Source organism: Camellia sinensis, chromosome 15, assembly GCF_055761805.1.
Source record: "Camellia sinensis isolate YWXY chromosome 15, ASM5576180v1, whole genome shotgun sequence".
Classification (NCBI taxonomy): Eukaryota; Viridiplantae; Streptophyta; class Magnoliopsida; order Ericales; family Theaceae; genus Camellia; species Camellia sinensis.
Genome location: NC_138975.1, coordinates 28,850,012 through 28,866,815, shown reverse-complemented (window position 1 = coordinate 28,866,815; position 16,804 = coordinate 28,850,012). Strand labels below are relative to the sequence as shown.

General features: G+C 36.9%; 1 pseudogene; it reads left to right on the top strand.

The window, feature by feature from the left end:
* The first annotated feature begins 585 nt into the window (after window positions 1-585).
* Window positions 586-14,273, top strand: LOC114280374 (peptide deformylase 1A, chloroplastic-like; annotated as a pseudogene).
* Window positions 14,274-16,804: the final 2,531 nt, after the last annotated feature.

Genomic DNA, 16,804 nt, shown 5'->3' with positions numbered 1-16,804 from the left:
ATCGAACGAATAATGTTTGTTTGTTACTTAAAAACCGAATATTTGGAGAAAGTTCGACACTATAAAACTGAACATGTACAATTTGTTCGGTTGTAGTATTCGAACATTAATTTATTATTTGACTCTGGATAACCGAACTAATACAAACAGTTTACCACTCAGTAAGTGAACCAAAACGGAAAAAAAAATAAAATTAACCTTTTCCTTGCTCCATTCTTCCGAATGAGTATTGCTAGATGCATCCATCATTGAATCCAATCAAAATCTTCAATAATGTATATTTTTGGTTATTTCTTTAAGGGTTTTTGGTTTTTGTTTTAGGATTTTTAAATTCTTGAGAGACAAGATATAAGTAACACGTTTGAGATTGTTGATAGTATTTCTTGAGGCAAAATGTGGTGTGATAATGTCAGAGAACCCCACTAACCCGCTTTCAACCCCGAAATACCATATTCAAACCCAAATTCTATTCTCCTAAACCCGTTTCAATGTTGGGTTGATAACAAGAACAAGAAGAAGAAATCGCAGCTCTCCTTAACAGCTCAGGCTGGTTGGTTTCTAGGTTTAGGAGGAAAAAAGTAGCAGATGCTTCCCGAGATTGTGAAAGCTGGTGACCCGGTTCATCACGAACTGGGCCGAGAAGTCTCGCAAGAAGAAATCGGATAAGATCCAGGAGATTATTGATGATATGGTGATGGTGATGAGGAAAGCGCCTGGTGTTGGTCTTGCTGCTCCTCAGATTGGTGTCCCCTTAAAGATTTGTTTGAATTTACAAAATTACTCATCAATCAAAATTCTCTGTTCAATGCATTCACTGTGTATACATTTTGTGCTTTAATGGGAAAATACCACATTGCTATATTGGAGTTAAAAGAATTGGGCTCCACTTGGATGGATGTTTTTTTTGGGTAAAAAGAAACTAAAGGAGAAGATAAATTAGAGATAGAAGACAAGTATTTTATTAGGATCCTTGTAGAGCTAGGAACACCGATCCATTTGTGTAAGAAAAACAAAATTCTAACAGAAAATGCTTTTCATGGTCAACAAAAAAAATAAAATTATTTGGGTGAAAAATAAAATTTTACGAATGTCACCACATTACTACAACCCTAGCCACAGCCGCTGTCACCACACCACCACTAAATTCAAGATGAAGCTCTCAAATCCAATCTTGAAATCTATTTTTAAACTAACAAATCTAAATTCAAGCTATTTTTGTTGGAATGAGTAGTGTCAAATTCTTTCATTTCAAATCCATAAATCCAAACACAATCTTAGATTTAGAAGTGCTATTTTCCAGCTAGTTTGCACATGTACTATTTTTTCCAATGTGAATGTCCTTACTTAAATCACTTGTTACAAGATTATGTCTCTAGCCTTCATGCAGAGCCAGTTTTGAATAACAGATAATTGTTTTGGAAGATACAAAAGAATATATCAGCTATGCTCCAAAGGAAGAAACTAAAGCACAAGACCGACGTCCTTTTGATCTTCTGGTATGTTGACATGTTAACGTTCGAAATTGTACATGTTTAGTTGTAGGTGTTGTAGTATAGTTTATCAATTCTTTAACACAGGTTATTGTGAACCCAAAGCTTCCAAAGAAGAGCAACAAAAGTGCATTATTTTTTTAAGGGTGCCTAAGGTAATATGCTGGATACTTCTTGTGTTGGAATTCCTTCTTATTAGGAATTTGTTAACCCTTCATTGCTCTTTACTTTGTCCATGACTTATACTCGTTGTTTGTTTTGGCATATAGTAAAAATTAGATATTGTGTTGTTGACAACATTTTCAAAGGATGGGTTTATCCATGAAGAGCTCTAAAAGTAAAGTTGGATGACTTCTTTTTAACTTGGTTTGCATATGTCCCTTGTAACACCCGATAATTTTAAACCATTTTATAATTACCAATCCTTCATTATTGTCCAATTTCCTGATATAAAGTAGAAATTAAGGAAAATAAAGACAACATTCTCATGAACCATAACGTTCGTCTTTCTCGTTGGGTTTTCTCTCATAAAATTTCATTCTGGTATTACATTAGTTATGTTTAAATAAACGATACAAGGTAATTCAAAAAATAACAGAAATACAACAAAATGTCCTAAGGGCTTACATCTTTCAAGGCTAGGGCCTTGATTACAAATAAGTGGAACTCTTTCCCAAGACAAGTAACCTCAGTAGTTGTAAGCACATGAACATCTAAGAAGCTTCAGTGCTCCATCAAAAGTCTACACAAGATCACTAGTAGAGTGGAATCACATCATCAAGACTTGAAATTTGTTTGTTATGATAGGATTGGGCAAAGATGCCCAGTAGAAATACATTTAACAATGTATTGAAATGTTTGATGCCATTATGATTATGTCAATGCAAATGCCATGCTAAAATCCATTGTTTTCCCTTTTAAAAGAATGATGCTCAATGCACTTTTGTAAATCAAATCCAACATAAGACACATGGCAATAAATAAGCGTTAGAATCCCAAGTAAGAGTCTCAATACATATATATACAGATTTTATATCAAAATAGTCCCATATTTATCGGTTCAAACCCGGAAGGGCAGTTCCTTAAGCACGGAAAGGGTAATTGGGTACCTTGAAAACAATCCTTTCTCACATTCATCTGGCATCAAGCCCGAGACTTGGCAATTGGGCACCTTGATTCCCCGCGGGGGTACCAACACAATACACAACTCAAATTCCAAAACTGACCCCTCTACCTAGATTACTAAACTATTTACCCCCTTTCCAAGATCCATCACTTTAAAAAAAATATCAAATGTTATCTCGAGTCAAAATCATGTGATGTAAATGTGATGCATGAGTTTTTACAAATATTTTATTTTGCCTAAGGTTCAATTCTACCATACAAGAAATCAACAATTTAATATGTAAGCGAAATAATCAGAATTTACATGACTCAATAATCTTCGTCATCATCAACAACAATCTTATAAGAAATCCATCCTTTATGTAGTTCCCATATTTCCAAGTGTTTCACCCAATTCAACTTCCATAATTCCTCGATAGCATCGTCATAGATCAAAAATTTATACAACTCCAATATTACCAAAGAATATCAACTTCCATTTCAACATAAAACATCAATTAGTTCTAATAATCTCTTAAAACAAAAATCCAAAATCTAGGGTTTGAAGAAAATTGAGGTTTTTCTCATTTCTTTCACAAAATCTTCAAATCATTGATCATCAGTCATCATTACGTTAAAACATTCAAAACATTTCAAAACTTGAGTGAAAATCCCATTTTACAGATCAATATAATTTAAGTCAACAATCTCTAGCTCATGCATAACTATAACTAAGGAAATACCACATAATCACATCAAAACATAGATATTCAAAATTAAAGGTATTCCTCCCTCATTGAGGGAGGAGGGTTGAAGACCCAAACTTCGACAGTGACGAAATAATGATCAACTTACTTCCAAACGTATCTCTCGATGAGTTCTAATTTTTTCCCTCAAGAACTAAGGGTAGATTTAGCCTCTAGGTAGATGAAACCCATGTTTGAAGCTCTCAACAATGGTGGAAAGTAAGAAAGAGAGAGAGAGTGATGGTGAGAGAGGAAGAAAAGTAGAGAAAAGTAAGGAAAAAGAGAGAAGATGCTTCTACTTATAGTGGAGGGACATAATAGGTTGTGGGGCGCAAGAATACACAAAATATAAAGTCAAAAATCCCAAAAAGTGGGGCCCAAAATGTGGCTGGAAGTTCTAAAGTTTCTGTCAAGTGTCAACACCTTAGAGGGTGGTATCGACACCAGCATATAGGGCTATGAAAGAAAAGGTTCAAAATAGGTGAGGTGTCGACATCGGACTCTCCTGGTGTCGACCCTAGAAAATAGAATGCATTGAGATCTAATTCTAGTCCTGATGCTGTCGACACCCAGAGAAGGTGGTGTTGACCCTAAGAAACAGAATGTTACACAAGAAAGACAAGGTTGCTGGTGTCGACCCCAGGAGCTTAGTATTGACACCCAAAACAAATTTCTAAGGTTCTACAACATAATTTCGACAATAAACGTGATTAAACTGCAAGATTTCTGAATAATAATCTGTATATTCAATTGTGTATTTGATTACAACAAGACCCTAGATTATATAGCCCTAACTCCTAAATCAAAAAAAGAAAACACAATCACGCCTATAATATGTACAACCACAATCATGCCAAATATAGAATATACAGAATATATTCTCACACCCATGCTCAAACTCAAGATGTTTTAGCAGAAAACACTAAGAGTTTGCTAAGAAGAAATTGAAACCAAGCGATAGTGTGAGTCTTAGTGAAGAAGTCCCCAAGTTACAAAGCAGAAGAGACAAAAAGAAACGAGATAGAGCCAGGACAAAGTGACAGTCAATCTTAATGTGTTTCGTCCGTCCATGGAAGACAATATTGTGGGCAATCTGAATAGCACTGCGGTTATCACAATAGAGAGAGGTCGAAGAAGACTGAGGGACACTCAAATCAGATAGGACACAACGAAGCCAAACAATCTCAGCAGTGACATGAGCCATAGCACGACACTCAGTTTCAGCAGTAGAGCGAGCAATAACTGATTGTTTCTTATTTTTTCAAAAGATCAAGGAATCACCAAGAAACATACTGAAACCAGACGTAGACTCGCGATCAGTAATATCACCAACCCAATCAGAATCAGCATAGGCCACTAAGTCCAAAGAGGAAGTAAAGGATAATAGTAAGTCCTGAAAGATGGTACTCCTGAGATAGCAAAGAATGCGAACCAAAGTAGCCTAATAAGTAAAGTGAGGAGCAGAAATGAGCTGACTAACCACATGAACATCATAAGTAAGATCAAGGCGAGTGACAGTCAAATAAACTAAACAACTCGCAAACTCGCGATATAAAGTGGGATCATCCAAAGGGACACCATCAGTAGAGTTGAGCTTCACATTAAGCTCAATAGGTGTATCAGAAACCTTAGTATTAGTAAGACCAGCATGGTGAATGACCTCATTAGCATACTTAGCCTGAGGAAAATAGCCCTTTGGAGAAGAAGCAACCTCAATATCAAGAAAATACCGCGATGAGTCCAGATCCTTTATTTTGAAGTTATGGAAGAGATGCTGTTTGACCTTAGAGATAGTAGAAGAGTCAAAGCCAGTGATGATCATATCATCCACATATAGTAAAAGAGTAACAAAACCAGCTGAGGTATGTCTCAGAAACAAAGTAGTGTCAAAAGCAAAATGATGGAACTCAAGCTCAGTAACAGTAGTTTGAAAGCGATGATACCAAGTATGAAGAGATTGCTTCAAACCATATAGAACACATTGAAAACAACAAACCCGCCCAGAGAAGTGGGGAAGGCCAGCGAGTGGACACATGTAGACCCCCTTAGTGAGATGACCTTTAAGAAAAGTATTCTTAACGTCCATCTGATAGAGAGGACAATGTCGAATAGTAGCAACAGAAATCAAGGTACGGACAGTAGTCATCTTGGCAATAGGGGCAAAGGTCTCCTCATAATCAATACCATACTCTTGCGAGAAATCCTTGGCAACCAGGCGAGCTTTGTATCGCTCAAGAGAACCAGTAGAATGAGTCTTGATTTTATAGATCCATTTGTAACCATCCAGATTCTATCCAGCAAGCAAAGAAACCAAAGCCCAAGTGTTAGTCTTTTACAAAGCAAACAGCTCATCCTCCATAGCTCGAACCCAATGGGGATCCTGACAGGCCTCCTTGTAAAACTGAGGTTCTGAAAAATAATGAATAGCAAACAACAAAGTAAGATAGAAAGCAGAAAAACATGTATTAAACCAACCTAACCTGTTTAAAGGATGACGCTCTTGAGTAGGATATCGGTGTGCAGCAGGATCAGAGTGTAACAACCCCAACCCATGATTAACGTTAATCCATGCTTAAGTATGCCTAACAAGTAATTAAGAAGAAATATTGAGTTAATTACATGTGCATTGCATTATTTGTGTTTATATCTGTTTAACGTAAGAAGATTTGTTCATGTTTTCGTTTCGGTTTGTGAATTGAAGGCCTTATCGACATCCGATTCTGAAATTAACTTGGCTTATGTGTTATTTGGGATTTTTAGAATTTTATGGTAGGTTTAATCGAAATTCGATTTGGAATGATTAAATTAGAGTAATTAGTGCTCAATTAAGGCTAATTAATGAATTCCTTAATCCAAGCCTAACTAAGGTATTAGTGGACTCTTATATGCATCCATACACTCTTATTTCATTCTTTTTGAGCTACAAATGTGGGGAAAGAGAGAGACCAAAAGTGAGAGTGAGTTCAACAAGGGAGAAGGGTGAATTGCTAGGAATTGTTAGAAACTTGAGGAGTGTTTAGAAATTTAAGCCTTTACACTTGTGAATTCAAAGTATAAGGTAAGAATTCAAGCCTTTAGTCTTTCTTTTGAGTTGGTAAGTTCATGAATATAAGAGAATTAAGTTGAAATTGAATTAAAATAAAGGAGCACTCATATTTCATGACATTTTGAACTTGTCTTCAAAGATTTTCTCTCATGCATGCTGTAATTCTAGCATGGTTTGAAGAACTCATACCATTTATCACCATTGGACCTCATTTGATCATGTTTTGGAAGCCATGAACCCAAGTGAATACATGCATGTCATGTTCATATCATGTTCTTACATTTCAAGTTGAATTTTTGCACAATTGACTTACTCTTGGGCCTTGATTTTGTGAAAGGATCTTTAATTCTTAATGTTTTCAAAATCTAAACTTGTTTTCTCAAGTTTGGGGCCAAGAGTTGTGTTTTGATGAGTTAGATTCGAGTTTTGAGCAAAGGAGTACAATCAGGAAATTCCAAATTTTGCACTTCCACTCGAGCGAAGGAATCCATGCTCAAGCGACCACTCTGAGTGCGTGTACTTTCGCTCGAGCGACCACAAGTCCGCTCGAGCATGAAATGCAAGCTTCTAGAAGTTATTATGTTTTGTAGCATGCTCGAGCGACAAAAGTTTCGCTTGAGCGAGGGCATGTCTCTTACTCTCGAGCGAGCATCGAGCGGAAAAATCAAGTGACCAGCATTTTTACAAAAGTTTACAGACCACTCGAGCGACCACTCACATTTTGCATGTCCGCTCGAGCGTAGGAAGTCACGCTCGAGCGAGGACCCTGTTTTTAGCACTTTTTGTTAAGTTTTTTCAAGTACATTTTTGCATCATCTTTCCATCCTAGGCATTCCTAGGTCAAGATTAAGACGCCATAATGAAGATAAATAAGTAGAAACACACCAAGACAAGAAAGAACTAAGTTAATGATTTCGGGTGTGTAATTCAGTACGTATTCATTCTGTATTTGTATAGGTCACGTACCACAAGATATCTGAATTGTCTACTCTGTCCGTTACTTGGAGCCATCTGTTATCTGTGAGTAATAACTTATTAAAACTATGTTCAAGTTAAATTATTTTCTGTATATGGAATAAGATTTGTTCTATGAAATGCCATGTTTTATACTATGAATGATTGTCCAACTCTAACAAATGTTTGTGGTATTATGCTATGATCCAAGTATGCTATCTGTACTTGGATTGGAGGTTCCTTATGGAACTGACAAGTTACTATACCCGGCTGGAGGTTCCTTTATGGAACTGACAAGTTTTCCGTATCTGGCCGGAGGTTCCTCTATGGAACTCACAAGTATAATCTATGATGTTCTGTATATGATTTGTTAGTGCTAACGAATAAACCATGTATGATGAAGCATGAATTCTGAATTCTGTATACGAATTAAATAAGAATAAGAATGTGAACTAGCTCAGTCATGGGACATCATTCATTTTACCCTTTACTCTGTTATTATTTACTGGGCTCCCGCTTACTATTTATATTATGTATGTAGGTGATCAGGCATATGACCAAGCTCAGAGTTGAGGACCTGATGTCTTAGTTTTTGTCAGCCAACCTTAGCGCCTCCTAAGGAGGTTTCAGATTAAGTCAAGTCTAGTGATTGTGTTGTTATGAATGTACAAGACTTTGTTTCTTTTGCTCCATGAACAAGTTTCTCTGTTTTTATGTACATGAAGTGACATGTAAATATTGTATCTTTTGACGTCACTTGTATGTTTATAAAAGTTTAAGATTATCTGTCCCATGTATGTCTTTATAGCTCGTTGGACTATGTATATTTTATGTATTTGCTTCCACAGCCCCTAATTATACATTATTATGTTAAGAGGCCTTTGGTAACCCAATGATTATTGTCCGGTTACGATGCTAAACCTATAGGGGCGGGTTTGGGTCATGACATAAAGTCTTCAGAAGTAGAAGAAGCAGCAACCGGGGTAGAGACAATTAGTGGAGGGGGAGCCTTGCGGCAAGAATAGAGTAACAACGGAGGAGGAAAGAAACCGAAGGAGGAGAAGTAGCCAGAGGTGAAGTAAGAGGAGAAGTAGGAATAGCCTCAGGGGTCAATGAAGAGACACTCAACATGAGGGGTGGAAGCTGGAGAAGATAGAACAAGTGCATGAGGAATAGTGGAGATGTACTCATCAGATGGAACCTCAGAAGGAAATGGGTCTATGTTAACCCAATCCTCTTTTGAAACTGGAGCAGTGAGAGGGGGAAGCTTAAAGTAAGATAGACATTAGAGAAAGGCAATATGGCGAAAGACATAATGGCGATGAGAGACAAGGTCATTACAACTGTAGCCTTTCTGAGTAAGACTAACCCAAAAAGACACACAGGACAGACAGGGCACTTAGTTTAGTCCTATCTTTACAGGGAAGAAGGACAAAACAAGTAGATCCAAAAACACACAAGAGGGAATAATTAGGAGGTTGGGAATGCCAAGCCTCATAGAGAGATCATCTAGAGAGGAGGGGAGTCGGCATGCAATTGAGTAGAAAAGCAACAGTAAGAATTGCCTCACCCCAAAATGGTGTTTGAACAGAGGCAGAGAGGAGAGATCGAGTTGTCTTAAGGAGATGACAGAGTTTATGCTCAACACGACCATTTTGGGCAGGTTTATCAGTACAGGAAGATTGATAAAGGGTACCTAAATTGGCCAAATACTCACAGAATTTAGTTTTAAAGTATTCCTCACCCAAGTCAAACTGTAGCATTTTAATTGTAGCCTCAAACTATGTAGTGATCATAGATTGAAAGGTACGGTAGATCGGGTAGAAGTCAAATTTATGAGCCATAAGATAAACCTAGGTATAGCGGGTACAATCATTAACAAAGGACACATAGTATGCAGAACCCCCTTTAGTGAGAATAGGTGAGGGTCCCCAAACATCAGTATGAACAAGAGAAAATGGGGAAACAAAAATGAGGAACTTTTATTAAAAGGTAAAGCTGTCATTGTAGCAAGTTTACACCTTCGACATTCATTAATTTGACTAGGAGAAACTTTACCCAACAATCCTAACTGAGCTAAAGACCGTAAGTGGTCAACAGACAAATGACTGATGGGAGAATGCCATAAATAAAATTGACTCGACTGAGAATCTAACTGAAAAGATGAAAGTGCAACGAGAGAGGTAGATAGAGGAAGATACAGGCTTTCCATCACATAGAGATTTTCAATTTTACGGTTGGTCCCAATCTGCTTCATGGACACCTGATCCTGCACACAACAAACAGAAGAAGAAAAGATAACATCAAAACCAGAAGTATCAAACTGACTGATAGAAAGCAAGTTGACAGACAGTTGATGAATGCAAAGAACAGAGGGAATAACTACAACAGACATGACAGAGGGTAAAACAGACACAGTAGATAAGATAGACATATTAGACCCATTAGCAATATTAATAGTAATAGGAAAATGGGGGGAATACAGTTTTGGAGTAAGGAAAGGTAAGGAGTGATATGATGAGAGGTGCCAGAATCAAAAAGCCAGACAGAAGAAGAAATACCTGAAGAGGACCCAAGCAAACCTGAATGAAGAGAGGTGAGAGTAGAGGCAGATGGGGATGGCTGAGAGGTGGACAAGAGATGTTAAAGTTGAGAAATCTAGGCACTCAAGGAAGCCAAGTCATGATCAGGAGCCAAAGCAGATGCGGTATAAGTAGCAGGAGGCCGGAGAGTACTCGGAGCAGGACCTCAGAACTATGTCTGAGGTGACTGAGAAGATTGAGCAAACTGACGTCACTTCTTGGGATAGTTATACTTCTAATAGCCTTTCTGATAGCAAAAAGGCACACTTAATAGAGGCTAGTTGCCCTTTCTTGGGCTTTGCAGTGGCTTGAGGCTAATAAGGTGGTGGGGTTGACAACATATAAGGCTGAATAGGAGCCAACAAGACAGATGGAGACAGAATCTAACTGGCTGCCTTAAGACGGGTTTTCTCAAAGAGGAGCTCACGAACAATAGCATCTATAGAGGGAAGAGGAGGCCGATGAAGGATTCCACCACAAATAGCCTCATACTAATGGGAGAGAGCCGTTAAGAACTACACTGAACGACCTTGCTCCCGAAACTCAACATAAGCGTCTAGTGCCTTGAGACTAGATGGTTCCATGAGTGCTAACTGATCCTAGAGACCTGTCATCTCAATATAAAAATCCCGAATAGTTTGATCCCGCTAACGAACACTCTAAATAGCTGTTTTCAACTCATATCACTTGGCAAAGTTAGACTGCTGATAAACACCCAGTAAATAATCCCAAACCTCTTTAGCAGTACTGTATTTGGAAAACATCAATCTAATACGATCATCCGCAGAATTATGAAACCAAGTTAAAACTTAGGCATTATCACAATCCTAGGTATCACAGGAAGTCAGATATCCTTCCTTTTTCGGGTCCAATGGACGAGGAACAGAACCAGAAACATAACCCTTTTTTTTTTACCAAGGAGAAAAGTCTTCATAACACTAGCCCAATAGGCATAATTACCACCAATGATTTTGCATTTAATGGCTTGAATTTTAGTGTCCGATATTGTAATATATAGGGTTCAAACAGAATATTTAGAAATTTTTGTGAGCAAAACTGTAAAATCTACAGAGATAGAGTTTCAAACAAAATATATAATAAACCATAGTAACAAAGAGCAGAACATAAATCTAGAGAGAGAAAAGTCACCAACTAGAGAAGACCAAGGCAATCACAAGTCAAAGAGGAAAGAAGAGATGTCATGCCTTAAAGCTTTGCGAACTAGAGGCAATTGCGAAGCTAGAGTTCGCGATTTCGAACCAACTGGATTGCAAGAATCGTGTAGAGATTCTTCGAACCAGAGAGAGGGAGAAGTCACGATGCTGAAGAGAGAAAGACTAGAAATCGTGGTCGTGATTCCAGAGGAGACACGAAGCAGATGAGGAGCCTGAGAAGATGCAAGAGGCACTCGTGACTTCAATCGAACCGAATGCACGCAGAGAGAGTCGCGACTCACATACAACTTCTAGGGTTTGGGCTCAGAGATGACTTTAATACCATGTAAGATTTTTGAATAATAATATGTATATTCAATTGTTTGATTACAACAAGACCCTAGATTATATAGCCTTAACTCCTAAACCAAAAAAGGAAAGCACAATCACATCTCAATCACGTCTATACACAATCACGCCTATAATATGTACAACCACAATCATGCCAAATATAGAATATACACAATATATTCTCACATAAACCTCCTAACCAAAGTATAGATCGAATTACTCACTCAATCAACATCAACATACACCAAACAAGGGATTTCAATAACAAATAATGGAATTATTCCCAAAGGCCTATACCTTATAAGTGTTACATCCTTTGAATATATGATCTTTTGGAGGCAAAGTATTATCAGCTTCTACTTATAAATTTATATGTATATATTTTCTAAAAATGGGTAAGCTTAGTTAAGTTTCTAGGAAAAAAGAGGAATATAGTGGAGATACACGATCAACTCACCTGTATTTGTCAAGAACATCTAAGAGTATGCATCCACATTGGGTGGCATACCCAGCCTTAGGAAACAAGATTTGTCCATGTATACGATTGCCTCTAGTTTGCCGGTGTTGAAGTAATATTTTATTTATGTCCCAACTTCTATATAAAAATGAATTATTTTGAAGCTTCGTCATTGTTGGCTACTATGAGCACCACGCCCTTTTTTAGGGAGGTGTGCCACACACTAGATTTAACTCTCCATATTCGATTGTGAATCATCAAGGTCTAGATTTAGTAGTAAATTGTTTTTTTCTCATAAGTGATTGGATTCCATTTTTATGTTCAAGGGACATATCAAGGGACTATGGAAATTGAAATGACCAAATTTGAATAACCCACATATTGCAAAAAATAGACCAATTTGCTAAACTTGGAGTCGCTATCTAATTTTTATGGGAAAAGTAGGAGACCCTAAATCTATATTAATTTTGGTCACTGATTAGTCATCACCAAAAATCTTGGCTCGGAAGTTTAGGTACAAAAAGGGAAAGTCACCTAACCTACCATCCATGATCTGTTACTTAAACTAGAATGCTTCCATTATTGCAACAAGAAACTTTCTAAAAAGGAAATGGAAAGTTTCCCAAAATGAATTTTTTCCCTGAAATTGGATATAAGAAATCTAGTCAGCACAGCACAGCCTCCAAACATGTAGTTGTCTCAAATAAACACACATAGAAAAAAATTATGGAAACATGTTAATCAAGAAAAACAGAAGTAAAAATATGTAAGAAAGGGAGGACTTGGCCAAATCTTCAACACGACAAGATTAGGTAAATGAATGCATGATTCTAGATGTTCCAATTAATGCAAACACACATGATATGTGCCTAAAGATTCGGTGCCATACTAAACATGTCATAAATACGCCAAAATCGAACTTATCACGAATGATGAAGAGAATAAATAAAGCCAATAACTGATTTAGATGAATGAAAATATGAATAAAATCGAACCCAAATTATCACAATCATACTATAAGGCCTAAACTATATGTACAAAATGATCACAAATAAAATACTAAAATCATGTAATATGCACTGTACTCTTAGGGGAAAAAAGGAACTAACTGCATTTTTGTTAAATCAACCAATGAAATCCAAGAAAAACTGAAAAGCAAAGGCCACTAGGTGCTTCCCTCAGGCAATTAGAGCCCCAAAGCTTAGTTTAGGCACTCTAACCTCTGATTTTTATGGTTTAAGTGGATTTCAAAATTAGGGTTAAGAAGATAGTGTATTGGGGCGACAGTTCAATATTTCAACTTTTCTCTTCAAAACTAGTGAGTGAAGGTGTTTGGAGAGTAAATGATGTACACTTGGTGTACCTTCTGCATTAGTCATCTAGTTCTTTCAACTATTGGTGTCCCTTTTTTCTATTTGGCCCCCGTCAAGCCGGTGTGGGGGTGGGGGAATGAAAATGTCTAGCAATGGCTGCAACTAGACATGAAATGTTAAAACATTCCAAAATTTTTAGATAAAAGTTTGCATCATGATTAGCGAGAGTAAAAGAAAATGTGGGAAAGAGAAATAAAAAAATCAATTTTTTTCACTATGTTTAGAGTGAAAGTCATAGAAATTGGTAGAAATTTAAGTTTCCTGTACGACTATCTTTTGCTTGTGAAGTTCCCTTTCCATTTCTGGCACACAAAAGAAAAAGGTCAAGACTTGATGTAGATTCCCATTTTCTCATAAAACTTTTATTTAATCAAATGCATTCAAGAAAATAAATTTGTCTCTTTTTTTCTTTTCTTTCACTTCACTTTGTACTATCATTCTCTTCCTAATCAAACAGACCGTAAGGTCACATTTCGATATGGATTTGAAATGAAGGGATTTGACATCATTCTTTCAAGGAGTAGCTTTTATATTTTTTAGCCAAAAAATCACTATAAGTTGTCATGTCACTCTTTCTACTTTTTTGCATATCTTTTTATAAAAAGTCAAAAAGTTAACTAAAATAACTAATTCCCAAACAGGGTTGTAGTATAGCTTTCAAGAATGGATTTGAGAGCTTTAGATTGATGGATTTGATCCCTTTTTATTTTTTGTGTTGCGATGATTTATTTTGCAGTGTTGATGGATTCAGAGCAGTGGTGGAACGATACCTTGAAGTTGAGGTAACGGGTTTGGGTCATGATGGCCAGCCAATCAAGGTTGATGCTTCAGGCTGGCAGGCCCGCATTTTACAGCACAAATGTGATCATTTGGATGGAACTCTCTACGTTGACAAGATGGCCCCAAGGACATTTAGGACCGTAAAGAAGCTCGAGTTACCTCTTCCAATTGGGTCTCCCAAGCTGGGCGTTCTTTAGCAGTCGTGCTATTTTTGACAGAATTTTTTTGGGTGAATTATTTTCGACATAATGTTGCTTCTAAGGGAATCAATATCGAACTTTAGTGTTTAATGTAGACCATGTACTATGACATCCCAAGATGGTTTGTGTTCCTTTTGTAATCCAAATATGTAAATAAAAAGTTCCGAGACTGTCTTGTGCCAATTTGCATTGTTGTTGGTGTTGTTGTTTTATTTATTTGTAAATGTAGAAGAAAACATTTGTTTCTATTTTCTTCTAGATAACTGAAGCTAGAAAGATACTAAATTTCATATGATGTGATTAACTTATTTTTCTTCAAAATGCTGCCCAGGGTTTCACTTTCACTCTCTCAGTAGAAGATGCAAAATCCAGTAAATTTGTTTTGGTGAGTATTAGATTATTGAGCTTTGTTTAAAAGGCACTTTGACCATATTTTTTTTGGTAAATTATCATCATACACCATAAACAAATGCTTTATTATCTATTCTATATCTATACTAATATATAAAGCAAAGAGTGTGAATGTCACACTTTTTGTTTTTCACAAATGCCTCTAATTGTCACTGCAACTGCTAAATTCAATTATATCTACAAATCTACAATTGCCAATTTCAAGGACACCCATATAGGTGTACATACCTAGTATAATATAAAGTACACAACTCATTTTTTGAAGCTTTGTCACACAATTTAGATTCTCAAAAATGTCCATAAAATTGTTAACTAATTAATAAAAATGTTATATTCAATAAATAACTGCTAATCAATTTTCATAGCCAACCCATATTTTTCATCAACAAAGCAAACTATCACAAATTTGAATAAAAAATTATACATGCTGTAGACACCCAATTTTTGACCGCTCTTTAGACTTGGGCACCGTTGATTGTTTACTTGGTGATGAAAGTTGTGCAATGCAAAGGTTCAATTTCTTCGGCAAGAGGAGAGTCACATCCCAACCTTACACCCTATTGTGGACCAAAACTATTTTGAATGGTTTTTAGACCTTAAAACCCTCTCTTTCAAAATATTTTGAAAAAAAAAGTTCCTACGATGTTTCGAGACTCGTATTTCGTTAAATGTTATGCTTTTCGGTAAACCGAGCAAGGACAAAGTGGAGATAAACGGAAGAGAGGTGAACTCTTTGGAAAAAATCTTCAAAACATCTTGTTTAGGGGTTTGGAGTTGAAGAAAAGAAGAGAGGAGAGAAGAAAACTAGCTGAGGAGCAGTTAGGCATGAATCCGGTTAGGACTGAAACTAAGCGGCTTCACTAAAACAAGCATATCTCTTAGCACACTTTGAATTTTGATGTGAGGCTGCCACCATTGGAAAGAAGACTTTCAGGGATTCAATTTAGGCTCATGAATGACCTACAAAGGAGTCCAGATGAAGGATATATGCCCATTTTAAGTTGGACCTGGAAAGCATAATTTTCTGCTGGCCACTGGTGAAGGGTGCCGGCCATTAATGATGCTTGCCGGCCATCAATGATCCCCTGTCGGCCAATGATGTCAAAAATCAGATTTTTTTTGTAGATCTTTTCCCTCCAGCTGTTCTACACAAGCTCCAACTGTCCCAATTCAGATATTTCGACCTGAGGCTTGTATATTGCTATATATGGAGGTCATATCTCTCATATTGGAGGGTTAGCAAGTTTGGGAGCCTCTCTCTCTAAAATCTCTCTCTCTCTCTCTCTATATATATATATATATATATATAATTTTTAGAGTAAAATTTCTGCCTCTCTCTCTAGAATCCTCTCTCTCTTCCTATTTTGTGCTTGAAAGTGAGAATTCTCTACACATTTGCACTAAGACCCTTAGCCACCTTCATCTTGGAGCTGAGGTTCTTGGAGGTCTTGTTTGAGCTCTCAAAGCTGGTTTTAGCTCAGAAAAGTGGCTATTTGTTGTTGTGCTTCAAAGGTATAAAGCTTACCCCTTTTAAGCTTATTTTTGCACACTAGTTTGGCCACCTTTGCATGCTGTTTTTGGCCTAGTTTTCAACTACAAAAACCTCTATTTTTAAGGTTTAAAAATGGTGGTTTAAGGCATTTTTGGAGTTAGGGGTGGTCCACCCTCTTTTGTAACTTGTTTGCTAAGTGTTGTGCCATCTTTCAAAGCCTTTTGAAACAACTTTTTTTGGCCTTTTAACCACTGAATTCCAGAGGAATTTCAGTGGTAAAAACTTGATTTTGAGGTTCAAAATAGGAGAGGGTGGCCTCCCCTCCTTGTGTCATGTTTGCAAGTGTAGATAGCCTAACATGTGAGCATGTATCTCTACCTTTTTGTAGCATAATTCAAGCATGTTTTAGGCTCTATTTTGACATGTTTCAACTCTATTTTTGGTTAGTTGGAGCACTTGTTGCTTGCTTCTTGCACTTGTAGTGTAATTATGTTTACTAACCTAGCATGCCTAATGATTTAGCCTGTTATTCTAGGTTGTGTTAGCTTGATTCCAGCACATTTTAGCTACTATTTTGACATGCTTTAAATCTGTTTTGGGTTGGTTAAGTCCTTCGAGGCTTGGTTTTGCATGGCTATAGTGTAACGGTTTTCACTGGTCCATT